The sequence below is a fragment of the Aquarana catesbeiana genome, linkage group LG10, assembly GCF_042186555.1.
Source record: "Aquarana catesbeiana isolate 2022-GZ linkage group LG10, ASM4218655v1, whole genome shotgun sequence".
Classification (NCBI taxonomy): Eukaryota; Metazoa; Chordata; class Amphibia; order Anura; family Ranidae; genus Aquarana; species Aquarana catesbeiana.
In genome coordinates this window covers 219522856-219543487 of record NC_133333.1, presented here as the reverse complement: position 1 = coordinate 219543487, position 20632 = coordinate 219522856, and positions in this window count along the sequence as shown.

The window sequence follows — 20632 nt, the reverse complement described above, 5'->3', positions numbered from 1 at the left end:
GATCACGTGGCAAAGAGTCTCCGCCAGAGACTCTTTACCTAGATCGGAGTTGTGGTGTGTCAAACTGACACGCCGCGCCACTGATCACTGCGTTGCGCCCCCGTGGGCGTGCACCGGCTTGTTATCCTGATCACGTCATATGACGTCCGGTCAGGATAACGAAACCACTGCGCATGTAATATTGCTATTTGGCGGACGGGAAGTGGTTAAGAAAATGTCCCTCTTACAGGGATGGCCAGAATATTGTTGTTGTTCAGTCGTTTAGTCGTGTCCAACTCTTTGTGACCACATGGACCATATCACTCTAGGCTTTTCTGTCCTTCACTGACTCCCGGAGTTTGCTTAAATTCATGTTCATTGTTTCAATGATGCTATCTATCTTGTTTTCTGTTGTCTGCTTTTTTTTTTCCTTCCATGTTTCCCAGCATCGGGGTCTTTTCTAATGGGTCCTCTCTTCGCATTAGGTGGCCAAAGTAATTGAGTTTCAGCTTCAGGATCTGTCCTTCCAGTGAATATTCTTGAATCCTTCAAGATTGACTGGTTTGATCTTCTTGCCGTCCAAGGGACTTTCAAGAGTCTTCACCAACACCTTAGTTCAAAAGCATCAATTCTTTGGCGTTCAGCCTTCCTTATGCTACACCTTTCACAGTCATAGGTTACTACTGGGAATACCATTGCTTTGACTATACGGCACTTTGTCGGTAGGGTGATGTCTCTGCTTTTTATAATGTTGTCTAGTTTTGCCATTGCTTTCCTCCCAAGAAGCAAGCGTCTCCTAATTTCATGGCTACAGTCACCATCTGCCGTGGCCAGAATGACACCCTTGGAATCATGTCGCTGGCTCTGCCAAGTGGCGTTGGACCTAGAACTATGCAGGCACCATTATATTAGAGGTCAGTTAGCCGCAGTCCAAGGAACCATTAGCCAACCCTGGAGGAATCCTTTGGTTCCACAGAACCCTGGCTGTGAATGGCTGTATCGGGCTATAATTGTGTTATACACCATCGGTTATGGATGTGCATCCGGCTGCTGGGACATAAGAAAATTATTTGCATAGCGCCCGCACTGAATTGAGGAATAATCCTCTTATTTTAGGAAGATGTGATAGAATATGATGATAAGACCTTATGTTCTAAGAAGGCTTTCCTTTACTAATTCATAGCATAGAGGGCCCTTAGCAATTTCTACTACAGATTCCAAGCCCTGCTGGCTGCAAACTTTACACCTGACCCCGTCCAGTGTCTGAATTCTTTCTGCATGTTAGTGGGCAGGCAGGTTCCTTCCTATTGATGAAAGTTTAGTAGTAGAAGGCAGCAACTTACTGGTCCTGACTCCTGATGATATCTCGCACACACCAGTGATACATATGAAAAATGATTATAGCTTTAGAGTAGCACCTTCTGAGAGATGGCAGTGGGTGGATTCCAAGGCTGCAGATATCAATGACAAATGGGAAGATATCAGTGCTTTAACAATCGTTTAAAATAACAATTTCAGTATTTTTTTTACTCTCTTGTGTTCTGCTCAGAGATTCCGTCTAGTTTTGTTGGCTGCGGCTCTGCCAGTAAATTCGTTATATAAATAGGACTTTGATCATAAGAGACTTTTATGATGGCTTTAAAATTTGACCTTGACTGACTGCCGCATACCCATGACAATGTGCAGCCACCACCGCGTTCCCGAGTCTGGAGTGTGTGCGCGGGTCACTGCTTTATTCACGCTTTAGGGAGGTGGGAAATGGGGTGAAGGATATTTTTATTGATAGTAATATCACAGATTTACCAGCGTGATTTCCGCGGCGGAGAACACAAAGCCGTACATTGTACGTGTGAATTGACGAAACTCACAATCACAGCTGGTAAATGGAATAGTCCACCTTCATGGGCAATAATGGCTGAGCCGGGGCTCTGCTCCTAAAATTTCACAATTGAGATCTCTGAGAGTTTCACCTTGTGGGGAAAATCTCTGCTTGTTTATCTGGCAAAAAAAGGAAATTGTGTTTTTATTTGTAAAACAGAAAAATGTATTCACCTAAACTAGGGGTCTCTAAACAAAGGGCCAGTTTACTGCACTTCAGACTCTAAGGGGGGTTTGACTGTGGCCTGTGGGAATAGAAAATGCCTTGGCATCAGTGGGATTAAACATTTCCCCAGTCTTTAGTGGGAGGAGGAATAGTCCCCCATCGTTGGTGTCATTGGGAGGAATAGTACCCCATCTTTAGTGTGATCAGGAGGAAAAGTGCTCCATATTTGGTGTCACTGGGAGGAATGGAGCCCCTTCTTTAGTGTTACTGAGAGGAATAGTGCCCCATCGTTGGTGTCAGTGGGATGAAAAGTGCTCCATATTTGGTGTCCCTGGGAAGAATAGAGCCCCAATCTTTGGTGTCGGTGGAAGGAATAGTGCCCCATCTTTGGTGTCAGTGGAAGCAGTAGTGCCCCATCGTTGTTGTCAGTGGAAGCAATAGTGCCCCATCGTTGGTGTCAATGGGAGAAATAGTGCCCCATCATTGGTGTCAGTGGGAGCAATAGTGCCCCATTGTTGGTGTCGTTGGGAGGAATAGTACCCCAGCTTTAATATCACTGGAAGGAATAGTGCCCCATCCTTGGTGTCACTGAGAGGAATAGTATCCCACCGTTGGTGTCACTTGGAGAAATAGAGCACCATCTTTGGTGTCACTGGGAGGAATAGTGCCCCATCTTTAGTGTGACTGGGAGGAATAATGCCCCATCGTTTGTGTCACTGGGAGCTATAGTGCCCTATCGTTGGTGTCAGAGGGAGGTATAGAGCCCCATCTTTGGTGTCACTGGGAGGAATAGTACCCCGTCTTTAGTGTCATTGGAAGGAATGGTGCCCCATCTTTGGTGTCACTGAGAGGACTAGTGCCCAATCATTGGTATCAGTAGGAGGAAAAGTGCCTCATTGTTGGTGTCAGTAGAAGCAATAGTGCCCCAAGGAATGGATCAATGCAAGCAAAGGGTCACATCCAGCCCATGGGCCAAACTTTGGAGACCATTGACCTAAGCTTTAGCCACAAATTTATAGCTGGAACTTCAGTCCACATCTGAGTTGGCACCACACTTTCCTGGCACTGCCATTATGGCACATGCACAGACATGCCTCCTGGCAGAGCCCGTCAGCACGAGCAAGGATTGGGGCTTCCCTGATAGCTGTCTTTGGGAATGTAAGGGAAACCCTGCACGTGTGCAGATGGTTGGGGGAAACCAGTGCATGCGCAGCTGAGCCATAGCACTCTCTTTGGACCTGAAGCCCTGCGGCACATGTGTGCATATGCAGTTGGCAGAGAGAAAAAAAACATAATTCTCACCTAGGCAAGAAACACAGAGATGCTGTTTTGTTAGTTAAGAAAAAAAAAAAAGATTGTCCAATTCTAAGAGAGGGAGGAGGCCGGGCAGCATGACATGATCTTGATTTATTTAGGGTTGAAATAAACCTAAACCATACCTACCCACAATATGGTTCCAGTTTCCGTGACAATGGAGTTTAACGACAGCAGACTACAATTACCAGTTATGCAGACTACCTCCCGTCATTTTCCTTCTATTCCAGTGTCCCTCTAGTGCCGGGCTCCAGTAACTGTCATCTTATTTGTGAGACAAACAGGTAGGATTGTGGAGCTAGTAGTTTTTGTATCAACCATTCAATGCGCAACACGAGGGGACCTCTGGGAGGAACTATATAAAGGGTCAGCGAATCCACAGCAGGTCTCTTCTTCCTGGGCCTCACTGAGTGCCTCTCTACTGCTAGGGGAGAGGGCTGCGACCTACTACACGGTGATCGCGTGGTAGGCCAGAGGGCCCAACTCTACTTGCTGTGCATCAGACATCCACGCAGAATCAACTTATCAGAAGGACCCAACGACCGCCAGTATCCTGCAGCTGGTGGGTCATCGCTGAAGGACATCACATCCAGGGTCGTTGTTCCAGAGGCTTCTATCTGGTCCTGTTGTTGGTGAGAGGGCAATCGCCCAATGGTTGCAATCCTTATCTGGTTATCTTACTTGAACACTCTGTACAGACACCTTGCCCATGGAAACACTTTACTGCATTACATAAGACACTGCACATAGATATCCAGTCGCCCCCTTACATGCCACATTTGGCATGTAGTTTTTTTTGGGGGGAGAGTGGGTGCTTAGTTTTGAGTGGGACTTCCTGTCCCACTTCCTGCTTCCGTGTACGGGCCGCCTAGGCGACTCTTCCTCTCCCCCTATGCGGCCCCTCCCTCTCGAAATCTTCTGGGACACGTCACAGGTCCCAGAAGATTGCCTGTCCACTGGGAGAGCGTAGTGCGACTTGCACATGCGCAGTGCGCGTCTGGCTGTGAGGCCACAAGCTGTCATGGCCGGGTGCCCACAGTTTCAATGAAGACGCCACGGAGAGGAGGGGGAGAGGAGTGAGGCTCCTTGTGGCCGCATCGCTGGATCGTGGGACAGGTGAGTGTCTGTTTATTAAAAGTCATCAGCTAAACTTTTTGTAGCTGCTGACTTTTAATAAACAAAAAAAAAGCCTGGAACTCAGCTTTAAGGACCGGGCCTGTTTTTCAGACTCGGTGTTTACAAGTTAAGATAATTTTTTTTGCTAGAAAATGACTTAGAACCCCCAAACATTATATATATTTTTTTCAAACATCCTAGAGAATAAAATGACGGTCGTTGCATTACTTTCTGTCACACACACTTTTTTTGGAAAAAATACACTTTTTTTTTAATTAAAAAATAAGACAACAGTAAAGTTAGCCCAATTTTTTTTTATATTGTGAAAGGTAATGTTACGTCGAATAAATTGATACCCAACATGTCACGCTTCAAAATTGTGCCTGCTCGTGGAACAGCTACAAACTTTTACCCCTAAAAATCTCCATAGGCGATGTTCAAAAATGTCTATAGGTTACCAGTTTTAAGTTACAGAGCAATTCTAGGGCTAGAATTATTGCTCTCGCTCTAACAATTGCGGCGATACCTCACATGTGTGGTTTGAACACCGTTTTCATATGCGAGCGCTACTCACGTATGCTTTCACTTCTGCGCGTGAGCTCGAGACAGGACACTTTAATTTTTTTTTTTCTTATTTATTTTACTTTTTATTTTGACACTGTCCTTTTAAAAAAAAACAATTTTGGGTCACTTTTATTTCTATTACAAAGAATGTAAACATCCCTTGTAATAGAAAAAAAAAGCATGACAGGACCTCTTAAATATGAGATCTGGGGTCAAAAAGACCTCAGGTCTCATATTTACACAAAAATGCAATAACAAAAAAAACTTAAAAAATTACATTTGAAAAAAAAAATTCTCCTTTAAGAGCATTGGGCGGAAGTGACATTTGACGTCGCTTCCGCTGGTCAATGCTATGGAGCTGAGTGGCGGCCCATCTTCCCCTCACTCGGCAGCCAGCCTAACACGAGAGAGGACCCGATTGTCTCTGCCGCTACTGGCGGCTCCGGTAAATGACAGAGACCACCGGAGCGTTGCGGGGGGGGCCCTCTCCCGCCACCGATAAAAGTGATCTTGCGGCGAATCTGCCGCAGAGACCACTTTTATTCTGAAAGCGGACCGCCCGCTGAAGAAGAGGACACTGGGGTTATGGCAGCTATCTGCTGCCATAACAACGGTATTCCTCTTCAAACAGCCGACGTATAACGACGGCGGGCGGTCCGCAAGTGGTTAATAGGCTGGCCTGGGGTTCCCCTTTATTATGGTACCATATTGCATTAAATAGTGGGTTATTTATAATCCTTCCAGTTTACTCTCTAGTCTAGTTGGTATTACTTTGTACATATATGTATATTGTGATTCTGTACTGTTGAACTACAATTAAAGGGGTTGTAAACCCTTGTGTTTTTTTTTTGTTTGTTTAAATAACAAACATGTCATACTTGCCTCCACTGTGAAGTTTGTTTTGCACAGAGTGGCCCCGATCCTCGACTTCTGGGGCCCTCCCCATATCGGGTGCCCACGTTGGAGAAGCGCTCTCTTTGGTGGACACCCGTGCGGGCACGTTTCTGAGTCCTGCTTTTGTGTGTATTCACACAGAACTCAGGACTCTGCCCCGCCTCCGGCGCCCGCGTCATTGGATTTGATTGGCAGCAGCGGGAGCCAATGGCTGGGCTGCTATCAATCTATCCAATCAGGACACAAGACACCAGCTAGATTTGGTGTGCTCATTCCCGGCCGAAAAAAGACAGTGTTCAGGTAAGTAAAACGGGGGCGTTGGGGGGGCTGCAGCACAACATAGAATGCATTAAGGTAAAAAAACATGAGGGTTTACAACTCTTTTAAGCTGTTTCTTTAAGGAAATTCCTCTACTGAGTTTGGCTGTTATCCAGAACTTAGTTGATTAATTGTGTGAAGTGTCATTTAAAGGTAAAAATAAAACAATGTGTCTGCGCTGGAAAAAAATCACATCAATCAAGAGTGCAGCAATAATAAACATAAACAACATAGGTATTAACAAATAGTACACTTGAGTGAAAATACCCCTAAGTGCTAAAGTATAAAGTGCACGGTGCTATATAAAACGCACAATGTGAGTGGTCAATCAAAAAACATATAAATATTGGATCAAATGAAATATAAAGGGATATAACTACTAGTGAATGAAATAAAGTCCAAAACAGTATATATCCAGAAATATAAGAGTGCTCAGAAAAAACGTAGTCCGAAGATTTAGTGAAATCCGCATATCCTTCCTTCCAAAAGTGTGTCACCAAGAAACATGCTGTAGTGTCTTCCAGCCACCCCCACAGGTATATATGCTCACCTTCCTGTGTGTGACACAGTGATAAAACTATGTCAAACAAAGCTTTGGAGCCACTCCTGTGCTCTTTTGGAACCAGCTGTGCAGACCTCCATCCTTAACAAACAAAGAGCGGACACCATCAGGAATCCCCCTGATGAAGGCACGTGGTCCCGGTGCCGAACACGCGTAGGGGAGGGGCCTGGACGGAGCTGTCAGCAGAGAAGGAGAAGGAGAGTTTCGATACACACACCGCATCGCACTCCACACCGCGAGATTGTCCGCTCTTTGTTTGTTAAGGATGGTGCACTCACGCACCCACAATATGTGAGTACCCCAGCAAGGGGAGAGAACTTTTTATTAAAATCCTTTTATTACACCTTGCAATATTGCGCTATGGAGTTTTTTTCTTTTGCATATATTATCTTCATTTGAGAGCATTGGAGGTCTGCACAGCTGGTTCCAAAAGAGCACAGGAGTGGCTCCAAAGCTTTGTTTGACATAGTTTTATCACTGTGTCACACACAGGAAGGTGAGCATATATACCTGTGGGGGTGGCTGGAAGACACTACAGCATGTTTCTTGGTGACACACTTTTGGAAGGAAGGATATGCGGATTTCACTAAATCTTCGGACTACGTTTTTTCTGAGCACTCTTATATTTCTGGATATATACTGTTTTGGACTTTATTTCATTCACTAGTAGTTATATCCCTTTATATTTCATTTGATCCAATATTTATATGTTTTTTGATTGACCACTCACATTGTGCGTTTTATATAGCACCGTGCACTTTATACTTTAGCACTTAGGGGTATTTTCACTCAAGTGTACTATTTGTTAATACCTATGTTGTTTATGTTTATTATTGCTGCACTCTTGATTGATGTGATTTTTTTCCAGCGCAGACACATTGTTTTATTTTTACCACTTTGCACGATTATGAAACGTGACTGAGTGTTTGCAGCTGGTCTCCACCTAAGATTAATTACTCACCATTTTGTTAGGCATTTATCCGTAAGTGGCTCGCAGGGTTTTGCTCACTACTTTTGTCATTTAAAGGTGCCTGCAACAAGATGTCTGAACCCAGAGTGTCAGGTGGGTTGGAGTGTTCACAGGGTCAGGGCGATGCAGATGAACATGTGAATCAAAGCAGCCCTCTAGGGGGCCGTGCAACACTGGCAATCTGGGGTATGGCTAGAGTCATAAAAGACCCGGGGCATTTTTGTAGTGTGTGTGGCACGCTACCGTGAATGGTGGGTATGGCCGAGTTGTCTTCCCAAACAGTGGGAGGGGCTTAAAGCAGCATGGTAAATAAACCTGAGCCTGCATGCACCCAGAACATATACTTCAGTTGCTGGGTTACATGTGAGTCTGATCGACATATATAGACTTCAGCACAACCATATAGAAAAAAATGCAACTCTTCCATAATATATGCTTCTGTGCACACTAAAAATAGACTGAGAGCTTACACTTTGTCTAAGTCTTCCTTACAGAAGAACTTCGTTAAAATAGTCAGGGACTGCGTAGCAACCAGCAACTATTAAGACAATAAGGCCTCTTGCACACAGCAGCTAGAAAAAGCTCAGTGCAACTTATTTTCTTACTAAGCTAAAATACAGCCCATTAATTGTAATGTCCCTATGCACACAGACGTGTAAACAAGAGCCGCGTATTCTTCAGTAAAAAAAAAAAAAAGAAAAATCTGCATTTTTGGTCACTAATTTACTCTTCTTGTGCACAAATAACCATTAAGATATTGTGGATGTGAGAATAGGTTTGCGTGTGGTCATTGCATGACCACATATGCACGAAAATACATGCAAATACATACAAAAAAAAAAAAAAACGCCTGAAAAAATAGATGGTTAAACAGGAGTATCGTTTGCAAGAGGCCTAAACACTTTGATCTGATGTATGTAATGTACAGTAGAGTGTATAGATTGCAGGAGTGTGTAACACACACACAGTGCTGGATTTAGGAGTGTGTAATGCAAAGAGTGTTGTGTTTAGGAGTACAAAATGCACAGAATGCAGGGGTCAGGAAAAGATAATGCATAGAGTACAGGGGTCAGGAGTACATAATGCACAGAGGGTAGGGGTTAGGAGTAGATAATGCATAGAGTGCAGGGGTAAATAATTCACAGAGTGCATGGGGCAGGAATACATAATGCGCAGAGTGCAGGGGTCAGGAAAAGATAATGCATAGAGTACAGGGGTCAGGAGTACATAATGCACAGAGTGTAGGGGTTAGGAGTAGATAATGCATAGAGTGCAGGGGTAAATCATTCACAGAGTGCATGGGGCAGGAATACATAATGCGCAGAGTGCAGGGGCCAGGAAAAGATAATGCATAGAGTGCAGGGGTCAGGAGTACATAATGCACAGGGTGCAGGGGTTAGGAGTAGATAATGCATAGAATGCAGGGGTCAGGGGTAAATAATGCACAGAGTGCAGGGGTCAGAAGTACATAATGCACAAAGTGCAGGGGCCAGGGGAATATAATGTGAAGTATAGTGGCGGCCCGTCCATAGAGGGAGCATGAGCGCCGCCTCCCCTATACATGCGTCCGGCCCCCTGATCTATATATTAGTGGCACCGGACCATGGATTCCAATGCGGCGGGGTGTTTTTTTGAATCACCTTATTAGAGCGAGAGGCTCTAATAGGTTTCAAAAAAGGGTGAGCTCGGAGCACAGAGCATTGCGCTCTGAGCCTACCCAGTTGTGTGACCATAGCGAATGAATTTTCGCTATTATCACACTAAAGTTCCTTCCCACCAATCAGGAGGCAGGTTTGTGAGACCTGTTTCCCAATTTGCCAAAGCGCCAGGCGATCCTATTGGATGCTTGGCACTTTGGCGGCAGACACACAGCGAAGGAAGCTGGAGGAGCAGACACCAGAGTCGCCACGCCCGATGCCCACGCCAGGGGGTGTTGTTTGTTTGCTGCCCCCCCAAAGTAGAACCCACCAGCCGTCACTAGTGAAGTAAAAGTTTAGGAGTCAGCAAGCAATAACTAGACAAATAACTAGATAATAACTAGCAATAACAAGCAAAAAAAATAATCCAGCACTAATCTCAACACTCTCATCTCACACTCTAATCTCATCTCTCAACACTCAAGCTCGAATTCCCTTTGCAAGCCCACATGCTCCCCAAACAAAAATGCAAAAACCACCACCTCCTCCGAGTACAACTCTCCGCTAAAATCCCCCTTCCCAGCAAATCTCTGTCCCCTATCTGAATCCCCTCACAGCACAAACTTTGCCCAACAAAATCTTGCCTCCCAGCTAGTGATGCACCGAAAATTGACGGCAAAAAATAAGGTTTTTAGTGTTGCGCCAAAAGAAAAAAAGTGCTGATAATGGCTGCCGAAAACGCCTGTGATTTTGATACAATTTTATCTTGCTTTTGGTGTGTTTTTTATAGGTCAGGGGAAGTGTGTTTTTAGTACGGCTTGCCAAATATGCACCAAAAATAAAGCAAGTAGAATTTTTAACACCGCTTCAAAAGGTGCAGATAATGGCTGACAATAAATTCATGATATTAATTAAAAAGTCCAATATAATACAATTATTTTTAAAATATATATATATATTTTTTTAAAACGTTGATTTTGGTTACAGCCAAGTTTATCCTGAATTTTCGGTTTCGGCACCAAAATGTTCATTTCGGTGCACCACTATACCCTGCAAAAACCCTCCTTCTGCTACCCAAAAACTCCCCTCTTCAATACAAATCATCTTTCCCCTCAGAACAAATACCCCCCTCCAGCACAAATCCTTTCCCCCAAGCACAATTCCCCTCCCAACAAAAATCTCCTCCCCAGCACAATCCTCCCAGCCTTCTCAAAACCCCCTTCCCAGTGCAAAACCTCTTCATCCCCAAACTCTCACTCCCTCCCGCACAAATTCTCTCCCCCCCATCCCTGGTCAATATGCCCTCCTATACAATTCCTCCCACCCTGAACTTACAGGCCTCAGAAACAGCACGGCAGAGAATCGGGAGATATTCTTCCTCCTAGGTTCTCCTTGGAGTTGTGCTATGTAACACACGAGAGCCATTGAGGAGCCTAGGGGAAGCTTCCCTTCACTCTAATCTCTATTGCTCCGACAGGCAGGTGGAGGGGAGAGATGCCAGCTGCTGCAGTATTGGGCAATCCTCTGGGTGGGTCCCTCTGGAGATGTGGAGCACATGCCCTTGATGCCAGGCCACTGCTGGTAACCCCATCCAAGGTCTACATTTCATCCACCCACTTTCTGAATGGGTGTACAAAAGTCAAATCCAGACTCCGCCTTTAAATGTGGGGAGCACCTATTATGTCCAATTTATGGATTATTTTACCATCTAGACCCCACCTTTAACAATGCCAAATCACAGCCCCAATCCTCGCAGTTCACGCCTTTTCGGTTTGCTGCACATGTGCAGGAACTCAAATAAAGCTGTGATCCCGGGACATGGCCCACGACACATCATCAGCAGTTCAGAGAACCAAAATGCGGGACTGTCCCGGCAAATCCGGAACAATTGGCATCCACAATATGCTAAATAGGTGTCTTCCCTCCTTTTCATTGGATGGCAGCAGGAGAGAGGACCTTTATCAAGGAAGCAAAACTGCATTTGATTTCACCAACCTTTATAAATAGCACTCATGCTACGTAAGGTCAGTGCGATTCCTGCACAGCTGGGAACGAATACATACCGTCTGTGTGATTCCTGCACAGCTGGGAGTGAATACATACCGTCAGTGTGATTCCTGCACAGCTGGGAGCGAATACATACCGTCAGTGTGATTTCTGCACAACTGGGAGCGAATACATACCGTCAGTGTGATTCCTGCACAGCTGGGAGCGAATACATACCGTCAGTGTGATTTCAGCACAGCTGGGAGCGAATACATACCGTCAGTGTGATTTCAGCACAGCTGGGAGCGAATACATACCGTCAGTGTGATTTCAGCACAGCTGGGAGTGAATACATACCGTCAGTGTGATTTCAGCACAGCTGGGAGCGAATACATACCGTCAGTGTGATTCCTGCACAGCTGGGACCGAATACATACTGTCAGTGTGATTCCTGCACAGCTGGGAGTGAATACATACCGTCAGTGTGATTTCTGCACAGCTGGGAGTGAATACATACCGTCAGTGTGATTCCTGCACAGCTGGGAGTGAATACATACCGTCAGTGTGATTTCTGCACAGCTGGGAGTGAATACATACCGTCAGTGTGATTCCTGCACAGCTGGGAGCGAATACATCCCGTCAGTGTGATTCCTGCACAGCTGGGAGCGAATACCTACCGTCAGTGTGATTCCTGCACAGCTGGGAACGAATACATACCGTCAGTGTGATTTCTGCACAGCTGGGAGCGAATACATACCGTCAGTGTGATTCCTGCACAGCTGGGAGTGAATACATCCCGTCAGTGTGATTCCTGCACAGCTGGGAGTGAATACATCCCGTCAGTGTGATTCCTGCACAGCTGGGAGTGAATACATCCCGTCAGTGTGATTCCTGCACAGCTGGGAACGAATACATACCGTCAGTGTGATTTCTGCACAGCTGGGAGTGAATACATACCGTCATTGTGATTCCTGCAAAGCTGGGAGTGAATACATCCCGTCAGTGTGATTCCTGCACAGCTGGGAGTGAATACATCCCGTCAGTGTGATTCCTGCACAGCTGGGAGTAAATACATCCCGTCAGTGTGATTCCTGCACAGCTGGGAGTGAATACATACCGTCAGTGTGATTTCTGCACAGCTGGGAGCGAATACATACCGTCAGTGTGATTCCTGCACAGCTGGGAGTGAATACATACCGTCAGTGTGATTCCTGCACAGCTGGGAGCGAATACATCCCGTCAGTGTGATTCCTGCACAGCCGGTGGTGAATAGTTGCTGGAGCAGCAGAACTAGAGAGGGAGACAGCGCCGGGGCTCCAAGGATTGATGGAAAAATCCCAGCAGGGAAAGGCACACATTTAATAAAAGCTATAGGATTTGTGGATGGTACAAACTTATGACCCAACCAGTGGCCCCGGAGCTTCATTTGGCCCTCCTGAAGAGACTAAGCTGGATTTAGTTTGAAATTGTGTTTTTCTTGTCCTCTCACTATAACAATGGGGATGACACAATAAAAAAGAAGCATTTCTCAAGTTATGTCAAAGGAGTTATCCAGGATAACAGAGAATATAAAGCAGGACAATGTGATGTATAATGGAGGGGTTACAATCCTCCAAGTAATCCCGGGAATCAATTGAATAATAAGAATGGCACAGTGTGATTATCACAGAACACGCAGACACAGATATTACATCGGCCAGCAGCACAGAAGAGTCAGGAAAGGGCCTCTGAGATTGCAGATCACATGAGAATTAAAAATGTGCATGCTAAGAAATAATGTATTCATTATTATTGATTGCAACAGAATTATTAAAGAAAAGGATTGACCAGATCACAATGTTTGTATATGAATGGATCAACCAGAAAAAGTAATGATATAAATTGTCATCCTTATGTATTGGAGTAAAACAATAGAAATAAATAAACCAAAGAAAAAAACAGGATTAGGGCTCTAATATTTCCAGGCTTGAGACTCTTAATATTTCTAGGATTGGAGTTCCTAATATTTCCATGTACATAGACCGTCTGATATTTCCAAGATGAAGGCCCCTAGTCTTTCTAGAATTGAGGTCCCTGATATTTCCAGGATTGGGGGTCTCGGATATTGCTAGCATTGGAATCCCTAATATTTCTAAGACTGATGCAGCGTACACACGGGCGGACTTTTTGACCGGACTGGTCCAACGGTCTATCCGACGGATTTTCAGCGTACTTCCGACGGACCTTCCCAACAAACGGACTTGCCTACGCATGATCACACCAAAGTCTGACGGATTCGTACGTGATGACATACGACTGGACTAAAATAAAGAAGTTGATAGCCAGTAGCCAATAGCTGCCCTAGCGTGGGTTTTTGTCCGTTGGACTAGCATACAGACAAGCGGACTTTTCGACCGGATTCGAGTGCGTCGGAAAGATTTGAAACATATTCCAAATCTAAAGTCCGTCAGATTTTCAACCGAAAAACTCCGCTGCAGGTCCGATGAAGCCCACACACGGTCGAATTGTCCACCGGACTCGGTCCGTTGGACCAGTCCGGTCGAAAAGTCCGCTCGTGTGTACGCGGCATTAGGTTCCTAATATTTGCAGCACAGGAGTCCACAATATGGCCAGGATTTAAACTTCTAATATTTCCAGGACTAGGGGTCCTGAATATTACTAGCATTGTGAGCCCCAATATTTCCAGGATTGGGACCCCTGTTATTTCTAAGGCTGAGGCTCCTAATATTTGCAGCATTGGAGCGCCTACAATTTCCAGGATTGGAGCTTCTAATATTTCTAGGACTGGGGCTCATAATATTCCCAGGATTGGCACCCCTAAAATGTTTAGGATCAGGGTGTGTAACATTTCTAGGATTGGGGCTTCTAATATTTTCAGGATTGAGGCTCGTATTTTTAAGATTGAGGCGTCTAATGTTTTCAGAATTGGGGCTCCTAATATTTTGGGGTGCTAATCTCCTCTGTCTAGGGGCTCCTAGGTTTTACTGTGGTGATCAGCAGCATGACAGCCAGTGTTTCCACCCAATTGGGTCCTTAAAAACTGCTCTGCAGAATAAACAGGCACAGCAATGAACCGAGTTTTATATCTACATGATACATTTATTTATTTTTATTTAAGGTACTTCTATAGCGCCGTCAATTTACGCAGCGCTTTACATGTACATTCACATCAGTCCCTGCCCTCAAGGAGCTTACAATCTAAGGTCCCTAACACACATTCATATATTAGGGCCAATTTAGACAGAAGCCAATTAACCTACCAGCATGTCTTTGGAGTGTGTGAGGAAACCGGAGTACCCGGAGGAAACCCACACAGGCACAGGGAGAACATGCAAACTCCAGCCAGGTAGTGTCGTGGTTGGGATTTGAACCAGCGACCCTTTTTACTGCTAACCCACTACACCACTGCTACCCACTACACCACTGTGCCGCCCTATTACACATGTACAGTTGTGCTCAAAAGTTTGCATACCCTGGCAGAAATTGTGAAATGTTGGCATTAATATTGAAAATATGACTGATCATGTAAAAAAATGTCTTTTATATAAGGATAGCAATCACACAAAGCCATTTATTATCACATAGTTTTTTGGATCCTTCTCATTAAGTGATTGAACAGTACTGACTGGCATATTCAAGGCTTTGGATATCTTTTTATATCCTCTTCCATCTTTGTAAAGTTTCATTACCTTGTTACGCAGGTCTTTTGGCTGTTCTTTTCTACCTCCACATGGCTCAGTGTCTAGCCTGCTTAGTGCATCCATGTGAGAACTAACAAACTCATTGACTATTTATACACAGACACTAATTGTGATTTAAAAAGCCACAAATGTGGGAAATTAACCTTTAATTGCCATGTTAACCTGTGTGTGCCACCTTCTGTGTCTGTACCAAGGCCAAACATTCCAGGGTATGTAAACTTTTTATCAGAGCCATTTGGGCGATTTCTGTTATCATTATGATTTAAAAAGTATCCAAAAAAAAAAGTGATAATAGTATCTGAGCTCAGTACTGGGGATTATTACTCAGATATCTGTACATGTAATAGTACATTGAGCTTGGTGCTAGAGGCCCGCCAGGACTGTTAGTACTCAGAGCTCACTACAGGTATTAGTACTCAGTACAGGTATTAGTACTCAGAGGTCAGTACAGGTATTAGTACTCAGTACAGGTATTAGTACTCAGAGGTCAGTACAGGTATTAGTACTCGGTACAGGTATTAGTACTCAGAGGTCAGTACAGGTATTAGTACTCGGTACAGGTATTAGTACTCAGAGGTCAGTACAGGTATTAGTACTCAGAGGTCAGTACAGGTATTAGTACTCAGAGGTCAGTACAGGTATTAGTACTCAGTACAGGTATCAGTACTCAGAGGTCTGTATAGGTATTAGTACTCAGTAGAGATGTTAGTACTCAGAGGTCACTACAGGTACTTATGGTCAGTAGAGGTATTAGTAGTCAGAGGTGTGTAGAGGTATTAGTACTCAGTGCAGGTATTAGTACTCAGAGGTCAGTAGAGGTATTAGTAGTCAGTGGTACCCAGCCCCCATAGTGGAGTATTACAGATGTGATGTATATATAGGAGGAGTATTATAGTTTCTATGTGATGATGGAATAGAATGGATCGGACTGGAGCGCCATCTAGTGTCCATAGCGGAGAAGCGCCGGTCTGTCTCCGCTCTGATCTACACATTGGTGGCGGAGATGTCTGTAGATCGGACAGTCTCATATTACAGGTGAAGCTCTGTATATCACACACATTGTATATAACATATCCTCCGGCCGATCAGTGGAGATCTCCGGCCGGTTATCACATTCTGCTCCTTCACCTGTACGGAGGAGCGGCCGTACCGGGATGTATCGGGTCAGCGGGACTAAACTGACCAATCAGGGCGCTGACTAATCTATTCAGACGCTAAACGGGACGTGGAACTGACCAATCCGAGGACATGTAACCATTTTAGGAGATGACATTACGCGGCTCTGTAGCTCCTGTGATCGGTGATTGGCTCTCCCTGTACTGAGGATCGGACGCAGCATGTCGGCTTTTATGTCGGAGTGTGTGGGAGATGACAATGTTGGTTTCCAGTGATCGCATTATACTATAAAATATAAGATAAAGTATATTATAGTATAAGATATAAAGGATATGTTATAATATTCCAGTATTGGAAAGAACAGTATATAATATAATACACTCATGTTTGGGGGTTATAAGTAATTTTCTAGCAAAAAATACTGATTTAACCAATTCAACCCTGGAAGATTTACCCCCCTTCATGACCAGAGCATTTTTTTGCAATGCGGCACTACTTTTAACTGACAATTGCACGGTCCTGCGACGTTGTACCCAAACAAAATTGATGTCCTTTTTTCCCACAAACAGAGCTTTCTTTTGGTGGTATTTGATCACCTCTGCGGTTTTTATTGTTTGCGCTATAAACAAAAAAAGAGCGACAATTTTTGAAAAAAAAACAACTTTTTGCTATAAAACACATCCAATAAAAAAATGTAAAAAATCAAATTTCTTCATCAATTTAGGCCGATATATGTATTCTGCTAAATATTATTGGTAAAAAAAATCCCAATAAGCGTATATATTGATTGGTTTGCACAAATGTTATAGCATTTACAAAATAGGGGATATTTTTATGGACTTTTCATTATTATTGCTACTGGTAATGGCAGATTTCAGCTATTTTTAGCAGGACTGCGATTTTGCAGCGGACAAATCTGACCCTAAGTGACACTTTTTGGAGACCAGTGACACCAATACAGTGATCAGTGCTAAAAAAAAAAAAAAAAAAAACTGTCACTGTACTAATGACACTGGCAGGGAAGGGGTAAACATCAGGGGCGATCAAGGGGTTAAGTGCGCTCCTGGGGAATGCTTACTAACTGTGCGGGAGGTGCTTTGACTGGGGGGAAGAGAGAGATCTGTGTTCGTGATTAGCAGAAACACAAGATCTCCATCTTCCCCTTTCACAGACCGCTGTTCTGCCTCTCTCTCTGTCTCTGTCTCTCTCTCTCTCTCTCTCTCTCTCTCTCTCTCTCTCTCTCTCTCTCGAGAGAGAGAGAGATAGATCGGCAGGTGCCGGTGTTCTGTCAAATAGTGCCCCCCCACCGTTGAATAATGCCTCTGATGGGTCTGCGCATGCACGGTACAGAATGTCACTCCAGCTGATATGTTGATCAGCTGGCAGGACCTGAACACAGCGCATGCGCAGATCGTCCGCGCCATTATCTGATGCTATGCAAACAGCGGAGGGAGGATGTAATTGTCAGATTATGCCCCGCTACTGTGGGGTGTGTTTTGTGTGTGTTGCAGGACATCTTCAGTGTGTTGAATGGTGGGTTTTATGTGTGTTACAATACGACCTTAGACACAGATAAAACCCACCATTCAACACACTGAAGACGTCCTGCAACACACACAAAACACGCCCCAAAGTAGCGGGGCATAATCTGACAATTACATCCTCCCTCCGCTGCTTGCATAGCATCGGATAATGGCGCGGACGATCTGCGCATGCGCTATGTTCAGGTCCTGCCAGCTGATCAACATATCAACTGGAGTGATGTTCCGTATCGCGCATGCGCAGACCCATCGGAGGCATTTTTTGACAGCAGGACGACACTATTCAACAGAACTCCAGCAAACATCGGGGTCCGCGGGACCCACTGATTGGTTCCCTCTGTGCCCAATCACAGCGGGACGCCGCAGATGCCCCCCCCCCTGCGCCCCGGAAGAAGCCCCAACGTACAGGTACATTGTCTCGCACAGCTGGATCTCCCCGCAGTAAATGTGCGGTGGGCGGTCCGGAACGGGTTAATCATGTAAACAAAAAACACTAGAAAAGCCTTGGTCTTAAAAGCCTTTACAGGTTACCACTTTAGATTTACAGAGAAGGTCTGGTGCTGGAATTACTGCCCATGATGCGACGCTCGTGAAGATACCTCACATTTGTGGGACGATCGCTGTTTGCGTGCGTGCGGGACTGACATACGGGTTCATCGCTGGCCGCCATCTTGTCTGAGCAGAGACTATTCCTGGGGATATCAAAGCGTTTTTTTAGGAATTTTTACCCGTGTGTCATGTTCAGGCGTTTTGTTTTCTGGGCCAGGCAATGGGAGGAGAGCGAGGAGGATATAGAAGGAGAGGAGTTCTTCAAGTGTATGAGTGTGGGAAACCCTCGTTTATATGTGCGTTTCCAAAGCGCACTGCATTCAAAGCACACTGCAGTTGTAAGCTGCATCAGGTGTCAAAACGAGTTCAATGACACCCCAAACACAGCGCTTTTGCCAGCAGCAGATCTCGCGGTACAGAAGTACCATGTGATCCGGTTGCAGTGCGTTTCTAAATAAATGGGTTGAAATCGCACTGTGAATCACACAGAAACACACGGCATTCCTGGTGTGAACCAGCCCTGAAATCGCATTTACTGCACATTTACAGGCCCTCCCAATAAGGTCTGTGGGGTATAAAACACAGGAATAGACTCACTGATACTTTGTGAGAGTAGAATGTAAGGTGACAGCACTGTGTAAGGAGATAGGAGAGAATGGGATTCTTCATACTGAGTGAAGTCAAGGGGAGGCAAATGAGCAGAAAAACACTCAAATGTGAATGGAGGCTGAAGTGTAAGTCACAATATAAAGTGCAAGATGTAAAACATAAGATATCTTATCTTTTTTATTATATTATATACTTTATACCTTACCATATAAAACAGTGGTGGTGAACTTTCCTGATATGGGGGCCTCATGAGCGGCTCTCAACATCACCAAAGGGCCGCACACAAATCTCAGTGATTATTCAGTTTCAGAGACAGCAAGCACAACCGGATATAATTAAATACTGCAGACATGATACAAGAGATGGTCAGAGACTGCAGACATGGCACAGGAGATGGTCGGAGACTGCAGACATCATACAAGAGATGATCAGAGACTGCAGACATGGCACAGGAGATGGTCGCAGAAAGCAGACATGGTACAGGAGATGGTCAGAGACTGCCGATATGGTACAGGAGATGGTCAGAGACTGCAGACATGATATAAGAGACGGTCAGAGACTGCAGACATGATACAAGCGATGATACAGGAGATGGTCGGAGACTGCAGACATGGCACAGGAGATGGCCAGAGACTGCAGACACATGACAAGAGATGATCAGAGACTGCAGACATGATACAAGAGATGATCAGAGACTGCAGACATGATACAAGAGATAGTGAAAGACTGCAGACATGGCACAGGAGATGGTCGCAGAAAGCAGACATGGTACAGGAGATGGTCAGAGACTAAAGAGATGATACAAGAGACGGCCAGAGACTGCAGACATGATACAAGAGATGGCCAGAGACTGCCGATATGGTACAGGAGATGGTCGGAGACTGCAGACATGATACAAGAGACGGTCAGAGACTGCAGACATGATACAAGAGACGGTCAGAGACTGCAGACACATGACAAGAGATGGTCAGAGACTGCAGACATGATACAAGAGATAGTGAAAGACTGCAGACATGCTGAAGGAGACTGTCAGAGACTGGGAACATATTATAGGGGTTGTTGGAGATGGGGACATGCTTCAGAAGACAGTCATAGACCAGAGACCTATTACATGAGACTGCTAGAAATTGCTGCTATAACAAGGCAATAGGGAAACCTAGATCAATGTCTGGGTGTTTGTTGGGTGTTTTAGGTCACCTGAAATGATTTTAATTCTGAGCATTCTGGGACACCCCAGTAATAATGCTCTCTGATTATCTCTAATACTACGCTTTATATGTGTGAATGGTGTGTGTTAGAGCTCAGAAAGAAACTGGCATTTCTAAGGAGCTCCGCTCAGTGTACAGGACCCGTCTGCACCCTGTGTGCTCTCTATGACTCCATCATGAAGGTTATAGTACTCCGCCTTTATACACTAATCCACAGTGTCAGGGTTGTGTCTCTTTCTCCCGATCATTCACACATCAGCGCCTTCTATACTTCTTTGCTCACAATGACACTTCTAATGACACAGCAGAACATCTCTATCTAATTACAGAGAAGGCTCAGGCCGTTATCACAACATTACATGGGTAGTCAGAGGCCATCATTAGACGTAGCGGTGCTGTATAAGTATGACATTGTAGATTTATCTCCTTCCCATGTGATCACAGTGTCTTCTTCATATCTTGGTCTTCAGCTGCAGAAGAAGCTCCTCCAGTCCCAGGCTGGGACAATGAAGAACCTGAGGGTG